Source organism: Maniola jurtina, chromosome 7 (genome assembly GCF_905333055.1).
Source record: "Maniola jurtina chromosome 7, ilManJurt1.1, whole genome shotgun sequence".
In the NCBI taxonomy this organism is placed as follows: Eukaryota; Metazoa; Arthropoda; class Insecta; order Lepidoptera; family Nymphalidae; genus Maniola; species Maniola jurtina.
The window spans coordinates 4,183,055-4,210,119 of record NC_060035.1 but is presented as its reverse complement, the minus strand read 5'-3'; positions in this window follow the sequence as shown (position 1 = coordinate 4,210,119).

The window sequence follows — 27,065 nt, the reverse complement described above, 5'->3', positions numbered from 1 at the left end:
GAAATATCTGTTTCAATTTATCTTTTTAACCATAAAAATGCGAAGATCAGTAAATACTTAATGCAGTTCATCTCATTTACGGCTATCGGGGATTTTTATAGTAGGCATTTCTTAAAATTCGTTTAAAAAATCTTTTATTAAAGATAACCTACAGATATTTAAGTTGATAATGTTAAAAACTGAGCAGAATATTACTTATCTGCCTATAGCTTTTCTTGCTGGTAAGTCAGTTGTTACACTTATTGTTTATGTTAGCCACATGCAACTATGTTATTATCACTGTCAATAATAAATTAATGTAATCGATTAACCGGTTTCATACATCATTATAATTGATCACGTGACACGACAGAGCCAGTGCCAGGTTAATTTCATATTTATTGATATTGGACGCAAAAAACCTGAGAATTCGTACAATCATGCGTGCCCATACGCACTTGCAAGTTACAAGTGGCGAACGCAACACTGCTGGTGTTGAAATTTACACCTAAAAAGTATAATGGAATTCCAATAAAGCAAATTGGATTTATTTATTTTCTTGTGGGCCTTTGTTACAGATTTTGGTCATCGGGCACATCCGTTCGCGAGCCCAGTAGTCAGTTTTTATGAGCGAGCGAATTTGAGATTCTCAATGAGAAAATATCAGTTATGAAATTACAATGGCCGTGTCAAAGGCTCAAAACATGAAAGGCTGAATCTTGGCTGAATCCCTAAATTAAATGGGAGGATCTTCATTGAATGTTACATTTAATAAAGTATTTCTTACCTTTTATAATCCGGCTATCTTTAAAACAGAGTGGATAGGCACGTTTTAGACAAACGTGTCCCATCTTAGGCTACATTACTACTTTCCATCAGGTGTGATAGTGGTCAAGCGTGTGCCTACAATTAGTGAATAAAAAAAGCATGCTGTGAAAACATCTTAGTCATAGAATTACACAACGTAAATGCGGTCTCCTGTAAAATTACGTAAGTAGGTACCTATGAAAGTTATTTCCTAAGACTCATTCTAAATGACCTCAGTCCAGGGTTATTCGGACAGCGGAAAACTGGCATATACTTACCTACTTACTATAAGTCAAGATTTAGCTTGTAAACAGATCGGATAAATTCAGTTAAAACAGTCATACCTGTAAGTTTTATTGTAAAGTTAAGTTTTAAAATAGTTTGAATAAATCAATCGCGTAAAAAAGATCGACTGAGCGTTGAATGGCAATGCTATGCTTCGAAAAACGGGCCAAGTGCGAGTCGAGCCTTGCTCTTTTAGGGTTCCGTACAACTTATACAGTGTATTTTGTATGTATGAAATATTTCCGAGCTAGATATCGCAACAAACCGTGAAAGAAAAATCCAAAAAAAATCGTTTGTTTTGGTAACAGCTTAAAAACTACTTTGACGGCCCCTCATTTCTTTATTTTTTAAGTACCTACCACACATGCCAGGGTAAAAATTTTTTTCCGGCTCCTTTTTCATAGGGGAAGTACCCCTCTGAAAAAAATTGAATCTATAGTTCAATATTCAGTTTGGCCAACGTTCTACACCAATTATACCTACCAAAATTTCGTCAAACCGTGACACGCGGACAGGCAAAAAAAGCAGACAGCAGAGTGACATTAAGAGGGCTCTGTTTTACCCTTTGGGTACGGAACCCTAAAAAGGTGCATGCAAAAATGGTTCTCATCGGCTCTAGGATGCCATCACGATCGGTCGGTGCGGCGCTGAGGTGTTCAAAGGGATTGCGCGGGTGCTTGCCGCCTCGCTGCGACGCTGAGGACTTTATAAGTTTATCCTCAGTCATGTCTTTGGAGTGTCCGCGATCTAGATCGGCGCCGGCCACGCCGACGGTCGGCACGATGCTATCGGTAAGCAATGTCCGCGACAATTGCTTACCACGGCGCCGTACAACACCGCGAATTATTCAAACATATCGTCTACCTTTTATATTGCAATCGGTGACATTCCAATTTCGCATGATTATTTCGCACGCGTAATAAATACGCCAATGTCATTAAAGATGTCACTGCAAATGGCGGACACAGGAAAGCTTTCGTGTTTGTTTTTCTGTTCTAGGTTCAGGATTTCTTTTAGCGAGTTGATTCATTCTTTAGAGCTTTCATCAACATTCTTGGTAATTGGTAGGGTAGTAGGTATACTTAAGCTATCTATCTCTACACTATAACTAGATACCTATCTATCTATAGTCAATATCATCATGATCAACTCATCACCGGCCCACTACTGAGCACGGGTCTCCTCTCAGAATAAGAAGAGCTTTAGGCATAGTCTGCCACACTGGGCAAATGCGAATAGGCAGACTTCACACACCTTCGAGAACATTATGGAGAACTCTCAGGCAACCGGGTTTCCACACGATGTTTTCCTTCACCGTTTAAGCAAGTAAGCAAGTGATATTTTATTGTTTAAAACTTCAAAAAGTTAGAGATGCGCGCCCGGGATCGACCCCGACCCTCCGAATAGGAGGCAGATGTTTTAACCACTAAGCTATCACTGCTCTTCTTAAATACTACTAGATATTTATTTACCTGTATTTGCTGTTAACATCTGAAACCAGAACAGAACAAGTCTGAAAGAGAAGAACAATATGGAAAATCGTTAAGTCAAAAAATATTATTTTCCTAAATTTTACCCCACTGCTCTACGAATAACAATATTAAGTTTATTAGAAATAGGTATTTCCATTATCATTCAATGCGGACTATTCAGGAATCCTGAGACGTTTTGCTTGCGTAGAAGCGAAAGAAAATATCGATTCACACGGGCCAAAAGCCAAATTTTTTCAGTCGTCAAATAAACTTTGACGAATAACGGCGTTTCGATACATAGTCCATATTCCCATCAAAAAAATTGACAAAAACTAAATCTTTATTTAAATAAACTAGCAAGCAACTATGGCTCAATTTGTACTTACCTATACTTAGTATATATTACTAAGTAAATTTCTAATAATAATTACAGTGCTAAGACTTATGAGACTGAGGACATGACGAATTTATGCACTTAAGGCATAAATTCGTCATGTCCTCAGTCCTAGGAAGCTAGAACAAAACTCCGATAGCGTCAACCACTCTCTCGATGTCCCGTTTCTGGGAAGGTTCTGGTTTTAAATGCCATCACGTGGGATCTGATACGCCGACGCTGGAATGCTGCTCGTCTCTGGCTTTGCGCCTGCGTCCACGGCCTACGATGCCCAGTTGAAAAGGATCTAGGGCTATTGTAATCCTAGTTGCAATAGAAATGATAACAGATCACGTTTGGAACAACGATATGATACTTATTTAAAAAGTCGTACCTTCTTCGGAAAGTTATGCAAAATTTCTACTCAATACGAGTAGATGATAGGTTCTGTCTATTTACATGAAAAGAGTTCATGTCATCATCACTCTTCCATTTTCAACTTCCGAGTTTCAATAGGTACCTATCTATTCAAGTTTATTTTTAACCCCCGACCCAAAAAGAGGGGTGTTATAAGTTTGACGTGTGTATCTGTGTATCTGTGTGTCTGTGTATCTGTGTGTCTGTGTATCTGTGTATCTGTGTATCTGTGTATCTGTGTATCTGTGTATCTGTCTGTGGCATCGTAGCGCCTAAACGAATGAACCGATTTTAATTTAGTTTTTTTTGTTTGAAAGGTGGCTTGATCGAGAGTGTTCTTAGCTATAATCCAAGAAAATCGGTTCAGCCGTTTAAAAGTTATCAGCTATTTTCTAGTTTTCTTGTAGAAATAAGGTTAGATAACCCTTAGGTTCATAATATTCAAGTGTCAATTGACAAATGTCAAGCTGTCAAGATGGACGTTGATTAGATATGCATAATTATTTATTTGAAAATGATTTGTCGGGGGTGTTGAAAATTTTTAATTTACACTTGTACAAATAAAATTTCGGTAAAAACTCATATTTATTTATTTAAACATTTTATTGTTGACCAAAATCCTTATCATAAAAGTTGTCATAGTCCTAGGTTAGTATATACTTCCCTACCCATATTATAAAATGCAAAAGTGTGTTTTTAGTTAGTTTATTGGTTTATTGCTCTGTCCTTCAACAGAGCAACGGATTGACTGATTTTTGCGTGGGCATAGTTGAAGACCTGGAGAGTGACATAGGCTACATTTTATCCCGGAAAATAATAGAGTCCCCACAGGATTTTTAAAAATAATTCCACGTGAACGTAGTCGCGGGTATCAGGCTCTATTATCTATAAGGTAAGATTTTTAAGGTAAGAAAATGATAAGAAAATAATAAAATTTCAGACTGTTAAGAAATCAAACATATTTATTGCATCTTTGCTTTAGATCTACTTAACTATATTTTATAAGCTATTACCCCTGTACTATTCTGTGCAGTAATAGGTACTGTGTATGTATTCTGAGCTATAGGTAGGTATGAATCGCGCTCCAGGTTTGTAATACAAACACAACACGGTCTGTATTATGGAATCCGCTAAATATAATTATAGATTCTGAACATAGCAAAAACTTATTGCCTACATCAGACATCTATCAAAATATCATTATGAAAATTTTGAGCACCAAAAAGCGCCGGGGCATAACGCTTGCGCGGCGACGACCGCCGGGCGCGCTGCGTGGCGAGCATTCCCGCCTTTTTGCCCACCACCAGACACGAATTCTTCAAGACAACAATCTTTAGACGGGATTTGATTCTATGAAAACTATCGAAATTTTTGGACGTCTACACCACAAGCGCCGGAGCCTCACACCTGCGCTGTCTCACTTTACTTTCCACAAGAGAACCTAATCAAATTCATTGGCGACTTGTGTCCCGAATCCTAACATCACTCGTAGTAGGTAATCCTTTAATTTGTAACTTCTTACGTTCGTCGCTAGACATGAATTCTTCAAGACAACAATCTTTAGTCGGTATTTGATTCTATGAAAACTATCAAAATTTTCGGCTGTCTACCATAAGGATCGTTATAATATAGGGTTTGATTCTGTGAAAACTATCCTAAGGAAACGGTCATACATAAAAATGTTAAGTAGGTATAGTATATAAATTATAAATGATATGTTATATCTAATGCTCTTAGTTTATGAGTTAAACAGTATTTTTCTAATGGTAAATCTTGTAAGTGACCTTGTCGAAGACAAGATTGTTTTGGCAGAAATAGGTGAATGCATGATGAATATTATTGATGAAGGTACAAAGATTTACTTGCACTAAATTTTAGTGTGTATAAACGAGATTACGAGTACAGTTATATATGGAGGTTCACTATTATAAAAGCAGTGCCTGGAACTAACAAAATTGGTTGGTTTTAGATGTTATTATAACAGCTATGAATAAACAGTTATTCTTATGAAATCTGTGGAGATACAGGATAATATATCCTACACAGCGCAGGCGCGGGAACCATCAGAAGGAATAAATTGTATAAATATTTATCAGCACGCATTATGCCACCGCAGCATCGCGGCCGCAGCTCCGCCCGGCGTCTAGAGGCAAAACGACAACGACACAAATACAACATTCTGGACCGACATAATTGTTTTTGCAGATGCCCCGAAATCTTATCGAACGAGCTGCACACCGCGAGTGCCAGTTTTGAGAGCGATTGATTTATTCAGCCGATTCGATGTTCCACTTTTTCGATGATTCCCTGTCAATAAAGAATGGTTTATATTCCCCAGAACAAAGTAAAGTAGGTGAGAGTTCCCACTACCTTATTCTTATTCCACTCCAGTACACTGCGTTGATTAGTGAGGACGGTTAAGAGAGTACACTGGTCAGTCGACGAGTAACTAATAAAATGCATCGTCGTTTTTGTTCCGGCCCATTTACTAACGTGATTGAACGAATGAATGTGCCGAAAATGGTGTCTCCCAGCCTCAGCCCGCGGTCACACGGCCGAATTGTTGAGGTATCCACAGAATCCAGAACGCCATTTGTAAACTTGAACCAATTAGACTATATTCGGGCTTTTGAAAAAGAGCAAGCTCACTGAATCAGTGTGTGAACTGAATTCGTATATCACAAGTATATAATGTCAATCGATCTCGTTAAGATGATAAGTCATTTATGGTGCAGTGTATTTGCTCATTTTAATTTAAGTGTAATTAGGTTTCAATTATTGTACTTGCCTACTGGTTTTTGTCATTACAAACTCAAAAGGAAAATGTACGGCGATTTTATTTTTAACCCCCGACCCAAAAAGAGGGGTGTTATAAGTTTGACGTGTGTATCTGTGTATCTGTGTATCTGTGTATCTGTCTGTGGCATCGTAGCGCCTAAACGAATGAACCGATTTTAATTTAGTTTTTTTTGTTTGAAAGGTGGCTTGATCGAGAGTGTTCTTAGCTATAATCTAAAAAAAATGGTTCAGCCGTTTGATAGTTATCAGCTCTTTTCTAGTTTTCTTGTAGAAAAGAAGGTTAGATAACCGTTAGGTTCATAATATTATGTCAGTAGACAAATGTCAAGCTGTCAAGATGGACGTTGCCTAAATACATAATTATTTATTTGAAAATGATGTTTTGGAAAACTCAAATACTTTGGATCGTCGGGGGTGTTATAAATTTTTAATTTACACTTGTTATACTTAAAAGTTGCTGCAGAATGGGTTGCCCAAGCCTTAAACTACAGGAAGGAAATTATTGGTTTTAATGATCAAGTAGTTACACTTAGTTGTAAGCTGCTACTTAGGCAACAGGCATGTCAGTGAAACTCTTATTTTATTATCAGTCCAGTTATAAAAAGAAAGCCGCGAATATTTTCGTTATTGCAAAACATCTTTCTTCATCTGGATGTTTTATTCTTTCAAGATAACCTAAGATATATTGTGATGATGCAATCTAAACTGGAAGTAAGATGACTTGGAAGGGGTATGATAGTTTTACTAAGCCCATACCACTTCTCAGACTCTACACGGCATCGTATCGAAACGCTTTCGCTTAGCGGCATGGCTTTGGCGGTAGGATAGTAACTAGTCACGGCAGAAACCTGGCACCAGAACAGACCAGGAATAATTTAGAAATTATGAATTGGCTCACTCAACCTTGAACCTAGGACCTCTCACTTAGATATAGGACCACAGCGCAAAGCCGGATTTTGAGTCTGGAATTATTTCCATAACTTCAACACAATTTCAATAACCGCAGATTTTCTGAACATGATCTTTGCTGTAGCAATTCTCCAACAATCCGCGAATCGAACGAACATGAGGCATTGTCAGCGAAGTCGCAATAAATCAACGCGTTGCTCTATCCGTCCGTCGTGTCGCTTCGGTCGCAGGCGCCCTGCTGTTTAACCGCACAAATTTACGAGCCCCTCCGAACATTACCCCGGCCCTGCACCGCGAGATGCCGATCAATTCCTCCGCGTTATTTCAACAAAATATCGTGATTTATACAAAACTGCACGGCTGACATCGACATTCGAACTTATGCTTTGCTTATCAGTTGCAGGCACATCCTTAAACTCAAAATATGCTTTATTCAAGTAGGCATTTACAAGCCCCTTTGAATCGTCAAATGTCTCTCGTGGACATAGTATGTTCCCGTGATTATAATTCAGCAGGCCCTGCCTATTATTATAACGCATATTTGTGACAGGCTTCCAGTTTTTGCATGTTGCGCTTATGTTGCGATTGCCATCTGACTTCCGTAACCCGTTAATGATGAACCAGTCGGACAGGCTTAGAATAATTTTCATGTAGCGTAATACGATGATAATCGGATAATAACCGAGACTAACAGTAGGTATGACGTGTTGTACAAGGCTCAGAGAAAAGTAAGCGGCTAATTTTTTATAGCTGTAATATTTGATTATCCAGTTACTAGCAAGCCAGGATAAAAGCAATACGAGTCTGTAAAACCTATGTTGGATTGTTGGAAACTAGAAAAGCTTAAATTTGACAATCTTTCGACTGTAGGGAAGATGGGACCTTCCATTAAAAAAAAAAAACAGAATGTCATACGATATCTTCAATTTTGTGAGATGTAGATTGAACTTTACGATCTGGCGATACACAAAGCCGTTCAGATACAGCTAAAGCAAGAATGTGAGAATGTTCACAATAAGCATCCAAAACCGAAGATTTCACGACGGCCAACACGAATAAATATTTCTTTTATTCCAATTTGTCAGCTAAGCCACTCTCAGCGGCGACTTATCTCCGTATTCCACGGTAAGCTCCCTCCAAAACAATACAGCAGTATCGTTATAAAACCGGTCAAGTGCGAGTCCGACTCCCATACGAAGGGTTCCACACCATCGTAGGTACAGGACATCGCAAAACGTAGGATAAAAATATGCAAGTTGATGACGGATAAGTAGCACCATTTTGACGTGATTTAATTTCAGGAACACAAATTTTAAATATTTTTGGTGGTGTAACCACAATTTCATGGTTTTCGGATTTTTCCCTTTACTTGTACTATAAGACCTGCCAATTTCATGATTCTAGATCAATGGGATGTACATACTCTATATTTACTTAGTTTTGATTCCCACGAATTGACAGACACGACAAACAGACAGACAATGAAGTGATTTTATAAGGGTTCCTTTTTTCGTTTTGAGATACAGAACCCTAAAAATGTGCTCGAATACAGCATTTATCATCGTTGATTAAATACCATTGTTTTGTATCAGACGGAGTCGGGGACTCCGCATCTCTTCGTCCTTTTGCGTCTTCCAGCGTCTCGCATTATGGCTGCCCGGAGACAATAAGTCTGTTAAATTGGCCTCCTCTATATAATGCACAGATATAATGCTTGTCTGTGTATTTATTCCTGTGCAGGACGCGTGTTCGCTTGGTCGCCTTCGTCTTGTAAATTCTTTTGTCGATGGAAATTTGCTTAGCGATGAAGGAGTTTTGATTATTCATAAGTCTTTCATTCTAAATCATGAACAACTTACGACTATCAAAATTCATTAACTTCATTGTATTTAGGAGGTATACTATTTTTCACTGTTGTAATTATGTTTTTTCGTGGTTTAAAGAAGCTTTTGCTTCAGAAAAGCGTGCCTTAAAAACCATGGTCATGTTGTGCGACCATATAGGATTGCAATAAGGTCAAAATGTAGCAATTTAAGAATTAGGTTAAAATTATTATTGTAATCTGTTTTGGTTGTCAATAAATAAATAAATAAATAAAATAGAAACAATTTTTTTTTACATACCTAGTCAAAAATAAGGCAAGAGTGAATAATCATTGGTTAGGTTTCTCTCATTACTCTTTGTTAAGCATGATTGGTGATTGATGATTGTCGTCACTCGTCAAGCGTACTTTAGTATCTACTTGCCACCTAAAAAGGAGAGACAGACCATTTGCCCGTTAATATGACCTTGCTTGTTCGTGCGAAACATCTATCTAGGGCTCAATTTAGTAAAATACCTTCTAGTTCATCTGATTGTAACTAAGTCTAAGTACGGTGCAGTGAAATAAAACGCAACAACACGTACAGCAATATCTAGATTGAAAAATGAATGGGCAGTGTTCCTAAAACTGAGCATTATTTCGAGAATAAACCGTACGGGGCGAGTACGTGACGACTCGGTGGTTGTCGGCGTACTTCAAACGCACGTGGGTTTAGTGTTTTTGACGATTGCATCTTTGTACAACGTGTGCTGTCCTTACTGATTAGGGGTAGAGAACGAAGAGCTACTTGTAGTTTTTTTTTTATTGGTGACAGATTTGCGCTTGCTGGTCCTAACCTGATGGTAAGAGAGTCTGAGCGATGCTCCTGCGTGCGATGCTACGAACCGACGATTAGGAGACCGGAGATTTGAAAAGTTTCACTGATGGTAGGTAGTTACATAACTAACTCGAAAGTTAGTCATGTTAGAATGACAAGTATTTATATATTTTTATTAGATAGGTTGGTGGCCTACTTGGCTCTGTGAGGTAGGTATAAATCAAAATGAAATGACATAATTAGGTATATATTCGATTTAAATCTCTTCACTAATAATATAACTATAAGCAGAAGTAAGTACTTCTTATCCATAGTAGTATCTGTTTATTTTATCTGTTACTTTTTCACGGCCCATTCGACACAAAGATATCTTGATTCCGGAGATGGAAATAGGCTACTTTTTATCATGAAAATCAAAAAGTTCCCACGGAATTTTTGAAAACCCAAAATCTAAGTCCACGCGGTCGAGTCATGTCGATAAATCAAAAGTTTTTTTACTGGTTACAGATTTGTACTTGACGGACTAACCTGAAGAGCAAAACTGGGTGATGCATTCTAGGACGAACTTCAAAAGAGATCTGACTCTTAAATGATATATAATATAGGTATAAGAACTCGAGTGAATTTATGAATGAGAGTATTACCTACCTATGTACCTACTTACTTAAATAAACATTAAAATGTAAGCCACAGGCGAGATAGGTATCCGGATTAGAGGTTAATTGCAAATAATATCCATAACATTGCTTTAATTAGTCGTTATATGAATCGTCGAAGTCCAAGGCAAGAACCGATTGTCGAAATTCATTCAGGTATGCTGACGGCAAAGTTTCAGACGCTCCCGGCAAAACCTTCCTCTCGATGCCTTACATTAATAAAGCAGCGACATACAAATAATGAAATATGACATAAATTATGACGAAATTCGGCACCGGTTTAGTTATTAAAATATTAATGTCCATCATAATATGGTCCCAATTAGCAGTTCATCGCGATTCTCATTATAATTTTAATAAATTAATTACAAAATATATGAACGAAGGCAGCGACGCCGTCCCTGCGTCGTTCGCAGACCACCAGCTCGCAAAAAGGCAGAATGTTGTTGCAGTAAAAATGTACTGCAGAAATAAAAACATATGTGGCAGTAGAAAAACCGGAACGCGCTCATGCGTTGTATGAACATGGTTAATTAATTTATTAATTAGCATCAATTAATCGTAATACGGCGGCGCAAAGGGCCCCTTAGTCGCGCTTCAATAGGCTTTCCGGGGAAAGCTTTTTTGACGAGCATAAGTCTGACGTTTAGGTATTATTAGAAAGAGATAATTCCGCAGTTGCGGGCATAAACGTTTGAGCGAAATTTATTACACACGATCGGTTATTGCAGAAAAAGCAGCTGCGACCGATACGGCAAATAGCGCGCGGGCATTCGTTTGATTTCTTATTGCGCAATTCTGGAAACAATCATACGGGCATGCGATGCGGGAACGGACCGGGCCGTACAACTTTCTTATGTAAATTCGAATATTTGCCGATGATGCTTCGACTCTGGACGCGCAGTGGACATTGATAAATAAACAGCTGTCAGTGGCTGTCCGTGCGGCGGCGAAATTCGAAAATGGTTCGTATTCATTAATAACCGGAATGGATAGTGTGTCGCGAGCGAGATGCTGCGATACGCTACCTGTGTTCGTGATTAGCCCGCGGTCCGCCGACCGGCTCGCGACTCCGGATAAAATAATAGAGTAGATACCTATGCACCTATTTATTATAATTATTTAGGTTCGATCCCGGGCGCGCACCTTTAACTTTTCGAAGTTATGTGCCTTAGAATCTGCTTATCGGTGAATGAAAACATCAATTCAATTCAATTTTATTTATTTGCTGATACAGATCATCTTATGTTAATACATAGTAATACCACGCCAAGCTGGCATGCAAATACATAAACATATTACCTAATTCTAAATACAAAAATTAAAGTTACAAAAGTTATACAATAAAAGGGATTTACAATTTTGAATACTTATTAAAATCCTAAAAATATTACAAGATGACATAAAAAAATAAAAAATAAAATAAAAAATCGTGAAGAAACTTGCATGTTCAGAGATCTCCATAATATTCTCAAGATGTGTGAAGTTGTAGTGAAGTCTAGCTATCCGCACTTGGCCAGCATGGTAACTGTAGCCAAAAACCCTTCTCAATCCGAGAAAAGACCCGTGCTCAGTAGTATGCCAGCGATGGGTTGTTGTTGATGTTGATGATGATGATTCTATTTATTAATTAAAGACGACAAGAGACGCTGGTTATTTTTGTTGAGCATTTTCATTTGGACGCAAATGTTTTCCTTTTGACTGTAACTCAAAAACTCCTTTGAGCGAAAGTCCGGTTTGTGACGCTGCGATCAACAAATTAGTACGTGCAGGTACCTACCTGCATAATAATTGTTTGTATAAAAACTTAAACGTATTATGTTTCTTGCTAGTTGCTACTAGTAACTAGTTGTATCTGAGCCGATGAAAAATCCAGAGAAGAGAACTGATTATCATAATGTTATTAAAATACACTCGAGCGACAAATTAGCGTAATTATTGTTCCATGTTTAACTCTATCGCATAAAATTAAGCTACTTATATTCAACGAGAAAACTATATTTAAACTCTTCAACATCAGCATAAATAAATGTATCTAAGTATATTTCTCAGCAGGTCCTTACAAAGTATGCGAACTTTAAAAATAGCCCCAATAGTGCACTTTAAAGGTGGATTCATTCTACATCCTGCACGCACTGGGCCTTGCTCCGTTCGGAGAGTTTTGTATCCGGACGCCGAAGGGTGAACTTATGTTTATATGCCCATCCGGGCAAAACATTATTGCCAGTTTCCCGGGTCATAGCACAAGCTAAGCCAAGCACTGCAACGTAGGTACGACGATCAGAAAAATATCACTCAGTTCGCACAAAACTTGTCGATATCTCAGTTTCAGTACAAACAAGTCAGAAATTCAGTGAGTTTGAGAAAGTATGTACCTATTTGTAATCATATTTCAAAAATACTTTAAGAATTGCATATTTAAAATTTCAATACTTAAAAAGTTCAATCAAAGCTTTTCCTAGAATGAAAAACTAGAAAATCTTCTGAGATATCTTCTAAAAACCAGTTTCTGAATTAATTGTTACAGTGTCAACTGTGGTCTCGAATTGATTAATTAACGAACTTGTCTGTTAAGTGAAGTTTGAGTTAAATTATTTGAGAAACTTCTACATAACTGTACCGTAAACTGACCGTGTCAAGTCCGGAGCTTACACCCGGCCCGTGCATGGTGTATCGTCAGTCCAGCTTTAAAGGTATACCTAGAAGCAAAACGCAGCACTCGCGAAACTTTACCGTGTGATGACTGGCCGCAGCGGGACGTCAAACAAGGTCACAGGTTTATTATATTTTTATAGACGATTAGCATAAACTTTTGCCAGACGTACGTACCATTAAGTTTTATTGTGGTATTTTATGTTAAGCGTTGTTAATATTGGCAGTTTCTTCCTCTTTAATATCTGAGACTACTAAAGGTCGGGTACACATAAACGGCGCGACACGCATTAGGTACATTCCAATGAAAATGCTCTCGTAGAATACCTTTTAGAGGACAAGTATTGCACAGGATATTAAGAACTACTTATATTAGAATTTTCTGTCTGGTTCTAGAAAATGTAAGAAATTATTGTTGGCACTCATTTTGTTGGTTGATCCACTTTACCTGAGTATTCCATCAGAGTTATCTTAGATATTCTAAGTGTAGGGTATCATCAATTTTTTTTATAGTACAGAGATACAAATGTTTTAGAAACAAAAAAAATATTTGAGGACGGAAGCAATTTTAATTTGGAATAACTGGCACAAGGAATATCTGAAGCATTTTCGGGAAAATAGCGATGCGTTTTCTCGCGCCGCGACGGTTTTACGGATGTGTTCTAGCCATTAGGGCTTCAGCGGCGTTTTGTCGACTCATTTATGGGCCATATACTTGGTTTACTGGGGTCGTTCTAGATAACGGTATTGACGGCTTTTAGATTAGGCTACCGATCAACGTTACGCGTCCGCTCTTTCATAAAATTAGCACGCGCGTTTTCAGTGGAGTTTAAGTTACAGTTAGGTACTTATTTAGAGACAGGTAGGTTATGTAAGCTTGGCCCATATTAATTATCTATAAACGTGTAGAATTTACTGATTAAATAGTTGGCGCCGCTCAAATCATAACAAATCATAACATCATATTAGAAGGCGTCATTGATTGGCTGAAGTTGTTCAACATCTGATCGATAAACGTACTGTATATAAAATTCTTATAGTTTTTAGTTGATGAATTGTAGCATAATAAAGGATAATATTTGTAATCAATATATAAGATGAAAACATCTTTATTACTTAGATGATTTGTTAAACGAGCTTGATGATTTGTATATTAGTCACTAAGTTTATTCATTGTACAATTTGGATTGGCCGATAACGATAAGATAAAAAGGGGAGTGGCTAATAAACGTGGAGAGGTTACCTGTAAGAGTGGTTTTAAAACGACGAGATTCGAAAATATACTAACGTAAGAGGAACAACATTTATTTGACACAAATGTAAAAGTTAATAAATTTAAATATGAAATAAAAGTGTAATAATTTATCATAAAGATTGTGTTTGTGATTTCGTCAGACCTTACCCAAAAGGTCAGAAGAGGGACATCAAGAAAATATAATATTTTCTTGTCACGCTCACGACTCAGAGAAACAAGTGGAAATATACAGAGGAACGAGAAAGAAGTGGAGGTCTAGTAGACCACAGACATTTTGGAGCACAAGGCCAATATTTGGGCCTCAATATATCAAAGTACCTAGTCATGGCATCAAAGGATTTCTGGATAAACGGGTAGGATCTTTCCATGATTTTATTTTTATTGATACCTATTAATGGTAATTTTTTTTTATTTGTGTGGGTTTTCGTTTTGTTTGTTCTACATTTAGTTATCATTTTGTTAAAAAGCTTTGCTCCGAGTTGGAATGGAAATTATATAACGTTATGATACCTAGAATTACCCACATGTTTATAATTCATCTTGTATATTGGTTATACAAATGCGATCGACCTTCAAATTGTGGTTTAAATAACATTGAGGTATTTAGAAGGCTTATTTTACAATGAAAAATGAAAAATGTTTATTTACAAAATACAGTCTTGTACAATTTTCCTGTGTCTGGTGGTACCCGCACTAGGTTATCCTGTATCGTGGGTACAATGGAATAGATAGTGAACATAGTGTTAAACAATATAAAAAGTGTGGTTTACTTAATGATGGGCGTTATTGTTACTTTTAAATAGTTTTCAGGATGTATCTACTATGTCCTGCCGGGGTTTTATTTCTCATTAAATGATTTCACAGGTGAATATCTCACGGAACGTGGTATTTCAATCTTCACACTTGTAATCGTGTGCCGAATTAGTTTGGTTAAGAGTTACGATAGGGATTTATTTTCACATGGTTTTGTTTTACGGAAGGTGAATTTTTGGATTTAGGTTCAATCGTTTGCTGCATTCATTGTATAGATAGATGTTTTCCTTTTTCTAGCACACAGTGACGCGATATTATCACACAGCACTCATTGGGCATCTTGAATGTTGTTTTGTGAAATTATTATTTTTTGTAAAGCGCTTTGGGATAAGGTAGAAAAAGTTACATGAAATAGCTTTTCGTTTTACGCCTGCCAGTGAAATAATCCGTCTCTACTTGTAATGGTTACTAAGTGATTGGGGATATAAAATGTTAATTGATAAAAATGAAGGTGATCCGTTGTAATAAAGTGATAGTGACCAGATAGTGAATCCTAAAATGGGTGTAAAAGTAGGTTTATCTTATCTGGTTATTCTTTAACTAAATTTAAAATTATGGTAGGTAGGTAGTCAGATAGTTTTAAATACGGGGTGCATAAATAAGTGTTTTTTTTACAAAAGTGAGGAGAAATGTTTTTATTTATCTATTTTTACCACTTGAAACGCGTAATGTTTGAGTTTCAAACATAACTTTGCTGATAACAGCTCACCATGAACAACCCATGGCCGGCCCACTACTGAGCAACAAGTGTCTCCTCACAGAATGAGAAGGGTTTAGGCCGTAGTCTACCACGCTAGATAACAGCTAATTTACTTTTAATACTGGCACAATAATTTGAGTACTACGAGTAGTAGGTAGGTATAGTATATGGGCAGCGGGGTTTTTTTTTTTTTTACCTGTATTCACGCAATTAACTGTGTACTGCCGCATTTAAATGCAATATGACTTTGTTTTTATTGGATTAACATCGCTTGGCGGGTTAAATTCCTGGCAAATGTTCTATTAAAATTAGAGTAAGTTTTTTTTAATGGTAATATACCTACAGTACTGCCCTTAGGGCAGGGCGCGATAATAAGTACCTACTACCAAAATACTATTTCCTTTGTTGTACGAAAGAAATTTTAGGCAAATATCTTTGCACTACGCTCGCGTTTGTGGCATGACATTATCCCAGAGATATATTTAAAAAAAAAATTCACGCTCGCTTGACTCGCTTCGCGATAGTTCAGCTTCGATATGCATTTAGTTGACAAAACTCTCAGGAAACCACGTTTGTTGTGCTCTCGAAATTGATCAGTCTGTTTGATAAAATCGAAATGCGGTGCCTTATAAATTTCGCTTAGGAGCGCCGGTAGTATCTCATGATAATAATATGAATATTGATCATAATTTTTTTTTAGGCTGATTAAGCATTGAAGGTTTTTCGGCTGGTCTGGCATTTCGCCTGATTTTATGTTTTTGCTTATTTAGCGCGTTCAGGAAAGCTTTGACAACGTTTTATAACATGAGTATATATTTTTTTTTGTTTTAGTTACCCAAACAAAAAAAAAAGCATTAAAGATGTGGGACCGAGGGATAAATCTAGTGTGATTTTTGGTTGGATTATGAAGTTGTAGTTAGGGTATTTAAAATAGAAAGATTTCAATTGTAGGAAATGATGTAAAACATGTTGAGGATAAGTTGTGTAATAAAGTCGATAATTCACTTGTTGGATGTCACGCGATCTATTGCGAGGAGGAATCTTTTTCTTGTCTCCTTTTTTTTTAAATACGGTGTTCTGACGGGTTTTTATTTACGTCTCGGATTATTGAATACTTTCGGTGTTTGATTGGACGGTTAGAGGTTGCAAAAGCAATCGCCCTCTAATTAAATCATTTATTTAGGCATTAGTTCAATTTGGATTAAATCTCGCGAAAAGCCACGGTGGCTGTCTCTCGCGCGTCTTGGAAAGACATTCCTAATGCCTGTTTTTCTGAGGGAGGGATGCATTATCAAGTGAGATGAGCTGCAATGTTTGCGGCTGATTATTTTGGAAAATTTGCAATCGTGGCAAGTGGAGTAAAGTTTGACTAAACTATTTAATGAACTAAGTATATGATGGATTTGGTGAATGGTTATATTATATAACATTTTGATAAATGGATGAATTTGAAGAGTGTATGTATGTGGTTGATGCACATTTGTTTCATATTTTTACTTAAGTTATAAAGTATTACATTTGGTGAGTAGGTATTTATATTTGGTAGGGTAGGTTTGATAAACAGGTAGTTATCTTGATTAATAAGTGAGTTATCATTTTATAAATGCGTACTTTAATGTTTGATGAACTGGTATACTTGATAAATGTGCATATTTTCATACTTCAAAGACAAGTTGTACCTATTAGTTTCTTCAAGCTTTTAGTTGCTGATAATTATATCAACATTCTTTAGAGCGCATGTCCTATGGACGAAATCGTTTATACATACTTTCACTGTTTGAAATGTTACAATCATAAAGATATAGTTATGACTAGAGGGGGTCATAGCTTGTTGCCGCTCTTGTACATCCATGTGTCAACTAGGTATTGTTATCAGTATATTTCAGGGAACCTCCGTTCGGGTGAAAGCGATAGCTGTTGGATAAATGCTTGTTGGGTTATCAGAAGACCGTGTAGTCTTCGATGAGGTTACTTGTAAATATTATAGCGAAATAGTAAGTTTAAAAATAGAATGAGGCTAAACTAAAAAAATGAGACAAAGATAAAAATAATAACTTAAAGCATTGAAACAGCATAAAGTGAAATAGTAACTTACAAACTATACATACATATTTACGAATTATGTAGATAGATATAGTATTACTGGATTACGTATATCAAATAAGAATACTGTCAGCTCATGTTTTGTTTTCGGCGTGGTAATTTTACGCTTAGAACTCATAAGAGATATCATGAGGTTCGCTTTCTGTAAAAGTTATTAGCTTTAACAGTTAATTGATTTATTACATTATTTATTTATTATACACTCAACAAGTAAAAGTATTTTGTTTTGACAAAATCCAAAGAAGTACCTATTGGATTAATAAGGCAAGGTACGAAGCATTGGCTGGATTTTACAACATTTAAAGTTTCCTGTTCATTTTTATCATTGAGTTAATTTGAGGCGGAAGGATCCTCTTGAAAATTTTTAAGATTAAGTTATTAGTAAGGAAGTATATTTTGCTTAGGTTAGTTTAAAATGTACAGCCGGTAATTTAAAAAAAAAATATATATATTTAATTTTACATAATAGGTGAAGCTGGTTGATGCACCAAAAATCGAATTATCATAGGAATTTAATTAAGCTAACATTTTTATTTATTATCAACTTCAAATATACAGTAGCAAACTGATTAGTTGGAATACATGCAGTGATTGGAATATTTAAGTTCCGATAGAAGAATCTATATCGTGGCTTGTTCCTTTATGGACAAGAATATTTTTTTTGACTCGTGGGACCACTTACACAAAATATCAACGTTCGGTTTGGAAGTCTTCCATGGCTATTCCTACAGTTCCATGACGTATTGAAGAGGTTAACACTTTGTCGCTCACCACATCAACCAGCACGGCATTTGGGTATGATGGATGGATGTAGATAGGTACACATTTGATGGGGGGGGGGGGTTTAGTGGTTTGTATCAATAGGAACCAGGGGTTGAATGAGGAAGGCTGAGGACAGTACGTGTGGTGCTTACTAGGGAAGGTTTATGTTCAACAGTGACCTTATGATGATGACGATGTAGATGACGATGATGATGATGATGGACGTACGAGGATGAATCTTTTACGAAACGAATAAAGGAAAATCGAACAGATGCGGGTCATTACGGTTAACATATAAAATAATGTATAAGGTACCTACTTTCTTCTAATCTTTATGATCGATCAGCTTGTGATAAAGATCTTGATGTCATAGAGAATAGAGATGTATCGAACGGAATATTTATTTCATTTTTTTTCCTGCTATTATGTTGATATCGCTTTTCTCTATGAAAAGGAATTAATGATAAACTAATAGGTATCATTCGGCGGCGAGTCGCGACTGTGTCGTTCCCAGGGTCGAATTTGGTAGTTCTGCTTATGTTACTCGAAACGACAAAGTACGCCATATGGTGCATATTATGGCTAAAATAAAAAAATATGAGTATCATGTGAAATTATAAATCAAAGATTCTTTTTGCATGTAGATATTATATGGTTAAGAGGCACAAGTGACGCAACTACTGTACCCTGGCGTTTGTTTAACATTGTCCATTAGTACTTCAGAATGTGGATTTTGCTAAAAAAAAAAAAAAAAAAAACAATAGGTAATTGTAAGAAATATGGGAAGCGTAATCTGCATTAAAAGAAAAAGTTTGAATTGGAAGCAACCAGGCATAGGATTTTCATACATCCGTAATCACGTTCCTTTCAACTCTCTATCTATCACGGTTCACGATACGCCGTTCACGGTTCAGGCCGTGACGCACGTGCAGACGGACAGACGGACGGAGAGCAGAGGTTTAGAAAATAGGGTCTCGTAGGCACCCTTCGAGGGGTACGGAACTGGAGAAAACTAAATTATAATAATGATAATAGGTTTTCTAGGTTACCAAGTAAAATTACTTCTCTTAGGTCGGATTGTATTATGATGGATGCTTATGAAACAAAATTAAATGAACGGTCTACTCAAAGTGTTTTATGTTTGCAGGATCCAAGGATGTTGGAAATGAACAAATGAGGAAAAGGAAGACCCAAAACTAGGTATGGGTCAGGGACACAAAGTCCCAAGGAAGGAAAGCCCCGAGGTTACGGGCTATGGACAAAAAGTCCTATAGGAGGAAGGAGGTGGACCCTAGGATAAGGGTCATTAAAAATTTGGATCTGGAGGGAAAGGACCCTAGGATAAGGGTCATTAAAAATTTGGATCTGGAGGGAAATAAGGACAATCATATATGTATCCCGGTAGAAGAGAGACGCGCCAAGGCTCGGAATCCGCGATTTTCCAATAAGAAGGGAAGAAGAAAATATGTGCGTAAAACTATTGCGTTGAAAGTGTATGAAAATGTTTTGTGATTTAAATCGAGAACTGGCGGCGATTAACTTTAAGTTTAGAGAGTTTATTTTATCAAAAGGACAAGAAGTTCACTTACACATATTCATATTAAGAATCGCTCCCGATTCTAAATATAAATATAGAAGAAAACATAATCTTTAAAGGTATGGTGACTATACAATAATATAAAAAGTCAAAACACGTTATATTCGTTAACAAACTATACCTACATCTAGCTAAGATATCTATGGTGTTTGACACTGTTTGATTAGACTTTAAACTTTGTAAAAGATTTTTCCTCCAGTATGTGTTTCGGCAAGTACATTATGTAGTAGAGCTAGGTAGTTTACATACCATAATTAGTCCTAGCTTTATGTAATTGTAGCATAATAGGTATGTTCGTTTTGTGTACCATATTTATGAGATTTAGCTTTAAAGTGATGCGTGTATGTACGGACTTTAATAGTATTTTCCTAACAAATAGACATATTTTGAATTTGTATAATTGACTTATATAATATAGTTCATCAGTTTTCTTATATAATTCTTTAGTGGGAAGGAGAGTCTAGTTGGAACAGAACTTTTAACAATTTATTTTGAGATACTTGAAACCCTTTAAAGTAGTTTTTAGTAATTAGTTTTACATGCTCATCCCCAAATCTCTATTGAGTGTTCCTGTAAAATATTGGCTTGTGAGTTATAATTGATACTTCGGACTTTATGCATATACCTACCTTCTTTGATTAAATTGAGGCCTCCTTTAGTTGCTACTGGTCTCGCAATTTTTGATATCTTTATGATTTTTGAAAAATTATTTATAAATTTAGAGTGTCTGCATCTTTTTATTTTAATATTAGCGGAAGAGAACAGAAAAATGAATTTTAGATTAAAGGCTAAATTTGAGTGCTACTGTAGACTGGCAGGTAAAGTTGCGAGGGTAAATAGTTTGGAATTGAATTGAGTTTATCTGCTATTTTCTAATTATATCGGATGGAAAGGGTTGCTGCGAGTGCTCTAAAATTAAGTTGCAATCATAATCAATACCAATGTATCAATAAAACTGTATATTCCTTCTAGTTAAGGTTAGCAAGAATATTAATTTAATTAATTACTATCTTAATTTTTTTTTTTGTTTTGTTGAACTAAGTCTTTGTCATTTTGGTTGTGAAGTTTACATGTTACTTAAGTTTAATTTTTTTTTTTAAAAAGCGATGAGACTCGCTTAAAACAGGATGGCCGAGCTGTAAGCTTGGCCCATATTAATTATCTATAAACGTGTAGAATTTACTGATTAAATAGTTGGCGCCGCTCAAATCATAACAAATCATAACATCATATTAGAAGGCGTCATTGATTGGCTGAAGTTGTTCAACATCTGATCGATAAACGTACTGTATATAAAATTCTTATAGTTTTTAGTTGATGAATTGTAGCATAATAAAGGATAATATTTGTAATCAATATATAAGATGAAAACATCTTTATTACTTAGATGATTTGTTAAACGAGCTTGATGATTTGTATATTAGTCACTAAGTTTATTCATTGTACAATTTGGATTGGCCGATAACGATAAGATAAAAAGGGGAGTGGCTAATAAACGTGGAGAGGTTACCTGTAAGAGTGGTTTTAAAACGACGAGATTCGAAAATATACTAACGTAAGAGGAACAACATTTATTTGACACAAATGTAAAAGTTAATAAATTTAAATATGAAATAAAAGTGTAATAATTTATCATAAAGATTGTGTTTGTGATTTCGTCAGACCTTACCCAAAAGTTAAATAATGCTTCCGAAATGGTCAATAATGTTTTTAATTAATTAAGTAAACTAAGTGTTTCGTCGTAGAGATTTAATATTGTTAAATGTGCCTACCTTTTACTAAACCTGCTGTAAGCAGTCAAAAAACTTTAAAGACTTTCTTTCAAAGAAAGAAACTTTGAAAATCTAGTAGTTTGAGCCTCAATGAAGAGTAGAGGCATCATGGCACGATATAGTAGGTAAGTAACAGCTTCTCATCTGTAAAAAACCTAGTATTATATAAGTCACCTACTATAAATGATATGGAGGATATATATAATAAATATATTAAGTATAATATTAGAATTTTCCAGATGAAAAGCTGTTACCATCTCGATAAGTGGTTAAACGCTTGTACAGACAAGACCATGTAGGTAAGTAGTTACTAGATAGGTAATGAGTAATGCAAAAAAATCACATACCTACCAACCAAGTACCAATCTACTCTATTCATCAATTCATATGAGCAGCAAGTGGTATACAAAAACAATTTTTTAATGTACAGATTTCGCCTCAGGTCAAGTTTTTACGTCTAGCTAAGTACATTTTTCAAACTTTTCAAACCCACTCGAGCATTTATCTTGTATTTTAATGGCAGATATAAAAAGTTTTGACGCGAAATATTTCTAAATGTCATCTTAATGGTTATCAGTCGGTACCTATTCAATAAATATACCGGATATAAAGGCTTGGTTAGACACAACGTGCGACGACACCAACGCGGCTCCTTGAAGTTGACAGACTGAAGTTAGGTATCCTACGATGATGTTGGCTTGACCTATTATTCAGCTACCTGAAAAACAGTAGGTATAATTATTCATCATCATCGTCATCAATTCACCGCTGGTCCACTACTAAGCACGAGTCTCCTCTAAGAATGAGTAGAGTTTTTGCTACACCACGATGGACCACGTGCGAATTGGCAGACATTGATTACTTAGTTATATTGATTTAACTATATAACATTATTTTTACTTTTCGCCTTTTGAATAAAGAAACTTCTAGTTCCTTGCTCTTCCCAGTTCAATTGTATTTCCGAACCAGTACTTGGTAGATTCTTAAAAAGCTTTTAAAAGATAACCATAATAAGTATTCTATGGCGAGTTGGTAACGAAATAATCTTTTAAATAAAATTTTTAGCTATTGTAAAATTAATATACTTTTTTATTCATACTACAACATTGTCATATTATAGGTGACCGATGACGGCGGTGGAGTAGGAGGAATTCAAGCTGAATACCTTTTCAAGGGACTGAAGGAAGGCCTCCACCTCGCGTAGAAGCCACTCCTACGCGACGCCAACAGATAGATGTGACGCGCTTCATGCAGTTTCTTGTACTACAAATCGTATACGCACTCAGTGTGACGCTTTGCTTACTGTTGCTCTCGTCGTCTTTGTCGTCTCGCTTTTTATATGCCCAGGCCTTAATTTTGCTACCGTGTCTTATGAGAAACCAGTAGCTGGTTTCTTATCTAACCCATTATTTTATCTTAATCTAACCAAAACGAAGCTCTCATCATTTTGTCGATGGTTAATATCAGTAACTACTGGTTGGGTTTTTTATGTGGGTAGTCAAAAAAGATCCTTACCTATCCTATCTATAGTTTTAATCTATGGTCGTTACCAGAGGTTAAAATTCGAAGATTCCATAAATACATGTGGATGCCGCGGATACTTTCAATGGTATTATGAGCACTCTGATTGTAAATGATTGATTGTATAGATAGAGTATGCGTATTTACCTATTCATTCCTTGGGAATGCCTATGTTCATCTTGAGTTACAGAAAATAAATCATTTTTAACTGAACTTAGGTACATTTATTATTTAGAGATTCTTAGGTAATCTTATAAACAGCACTGACTCAAATTTTAATATTATAGAAAAATATCACATAAAATACAACTACTGGATTTTCTCTTGTGCTGTTCATTTGCTGAACCATAATATAAAAGTGAGGTTTCCTTGAAATAACAATGTGAGGGTTTTCCAGACCCTTCGGGTAGGTACACATAATTTTTACATTAGGTAGGTACATTAAAATTACGTACTTGAAGAAATTATCTTTCCTATTACGTAAATATATGTTCCTTGAAAGGTTACTAGCCAGTTGCTCATTTGTTTGCTAGAAAGCCATTTTAGTAAACATCATAAAGTCATAAGTGTAGTCATTTGTATCGATGAACATAATATTCCCATTTAGTTGGTAGCTAAGGCTCAAGAATTTTTAATTCCTCGACATTTACCTACCTAGAAAAAATATGTCACCAAGGGAAAACAGTAGGTAGGTATACAGGCTACGGTTATGATATTTTCAAACAAGTCGGTGTAGATGTTTAGAAATAAAATAAAGGATATTAATGGGCAAATGACAGGGGAGCAGCAGGGGACACACTACCGGCAGTGCAGGACCCCCTGGCAGGACTTACTGGGATTTGTTTTATTACGACTGACAGGGTAAACAAACTATTGTAGACTAGCCGATGCCCGCGGCTTCGCCCGCGTGGATTTAGGTTTTTTGAAATCCCGTGGAAACTCTTTGCTTTTCCGGCATAAAAAGTAGCCTATGTGCTAATCCAGGATATTATCTATCTCCATTCTGAATTTCAGTCAAATCCGTCCAGTGGTTTTTGCGTGAAGGAGTAACAAACATACACACACACACACACACACACACATACAAACTTTCGCCTTTATAATATTAGTGTGATACCTGTCTGCTTATTTTTTTATTGAAAACTTTCAAGTAGCATAATAACTGTATTTAATAATTGATAGATATTATAGGTAATTTCACTAGCGACCCGCCCGGCTTCGCACGGGTGCATTTTTAACCGACTTCGAAAAAAGGAGGAGGTTCTCAATTCGTCGGAATCTTTTTTTTTAGAAAAACGTTTTCCCTGTTCCTCCAGGTGAAGTAATCGGGCTAATCTCAGAAATTACTGTACGGATTTTCATTCGGTTTCCACTAACACAAAGAGGAATTGAGTTTTATCATATTTTGGATGGATAATATGTATAAAGGTACTTTAGATAATTAGATAGGTACATCTATTTAGTCATTACATTCTAAATTCAAAAATCGAAACATCGAAAACCGCTTTACAAAATACCTGCCCATACCTACTGTATAATATGAAAGAGCAAAATCCGTATGTGATTTATTGTCTTACACGGTGGCAAGAAACAAGAACACCTCCCAGGATCGCTCGCCAACCCAAGTAGTCCACATAATTACAATTGTTCATTTAAATACAAAGGCTAATTTAATAAGTCCGACTCCAAAATGTCAAAGTCGTTCAAATAAAAAATCACAAAAGACATAAAGAAGGATGGCGCTCGGACGAGGGCGAACGCCCAGCCCGTGGACGCCGTTTAGCCAGCATACAGTAGAGTAGGCTGCTTTGAATGCTAGGGACTACCACCACCACGCCACTCCCAAATTGGTTTTAAACATTTCTGCACGTTTTAGTTGGCGACTTGCCAAAAATTAAGCGAACATGTGAGAAGCGTTTTGCGGTAACAGTTGCTCTTACATAAATAGAGTTATTTCTCAACTGTATGATTATCAAACAGCGTCGGTGTCATGGGAAATGGGACTGTTTATACTTCAAATAAATTGGAAGTCATTTTTTAAAGAGACATTTTTTTATATTGTTTGGGTAGGTATTGAGAAGTACAATGGGTGGACAAGAACGGCTGTTAGGTAACATTTTTAACATCATTATAAGTGAAAAGCAGTGACTGATGATGTCTCGGCCACGCTCGTTACTTCGGAAGGCTTATGGTTACTTCCAAGAACGTTCACGTAGGTGTAGTACTGGCTAGTTCTTTTTGTAATAGTGCAATATTTATAATGGATCCTCGGCTCGGAATATTAAGTAGGAGTCATTCGTTTTATGGCATTTTAAAACACGAAGCCTGAACTACCAGTTTGAACCCCCTAAGTTTATTAGTAATTTTTATTTTGCTACCCATTATTTGTACCCATTGTTGTCATTCAGATTTTAAAAAGTTATTATCCTGTATCCCGAAGGACTCATATAGGTAATGTTTTCCGGATAAATATTACATCCTAGCAGATTTGCTATAAATATACCAAAAATTAAAATTGAACAGAAATTATAGGCAAGGGATATCTAAAATCGAATGAGTAGAAAAAACAAAATCGTAAGAAACTTTTGTGTGTCACTAGATTGTTTCCCACGGAGCGAAAACCACCAATGATTTCTATCATGAACAATAAACGTTTTATTGACAACAGACACACTCGTATATTTTTATTTTTACTTGGCAGGTAGAAATGGTTTAAATATGGTCGTCGTGATAGATTTAAGTAGCTATTTTAAACTAAGTAGCCTACTCAATGTGGGTAGGTATATGGGTAACAGTAGTAAAATAATTATTGAAAATGATGATTTGAATCAGTATTAGGTAGCAGTCTTACCACCGACGAGGAAGTGGATAGCTATTTAGCTACCGACTATTTTATCGCTCAAAAAACGCACAATCGATTTATGATTCCGTGTCAATAAAAGAGAAAAAGAAAATGAGTAGGTAAAGTGTAACAATAAAACTTTAAGCTAACCTTATCTAATTACTGAACAAATCATGTTCGCGTGGAATAGTTAGGAATACTGGCTGCATTTCCACGCTGAACAGCTGAGCTGATCCTTCGCGCAAAAAAAGAGCCAGCATATCCGTCACCAGATGGTTTAATTAGCTACGGTAAAATGTCCCGTAAGAATTTTTAGTATGCCTACCTATTGATTTATCTAATAGGTATCTTTAAGCGTGTAAAATCCGAAGAGAAGGAAAACAAAAAAGAACCCAGAGAAAATAAACAAAAGATGATAAGAAAACAAGGTGCTTAGGTTGAAATGTTTAAAACCTAAAATAACAAACATCCAAGAAAAGTGTGACTAAGTAGGTATTTATTGATTATTTATTTATTAACTGATTCGAGATTTTTTTTACATCGCACACAGATAGACACTATAAATGAAACTATTCTGAAACACACATCAATTACGGGTTCAAACCTTCTTAAAAAGTAGGCGTTGTTAGCGTAACCAGTAGCATCTGATACGTTTTTGAAGCATCACTTGCTTCATAATCATTAGCAATATAACCTTTACAAGCTACCTACT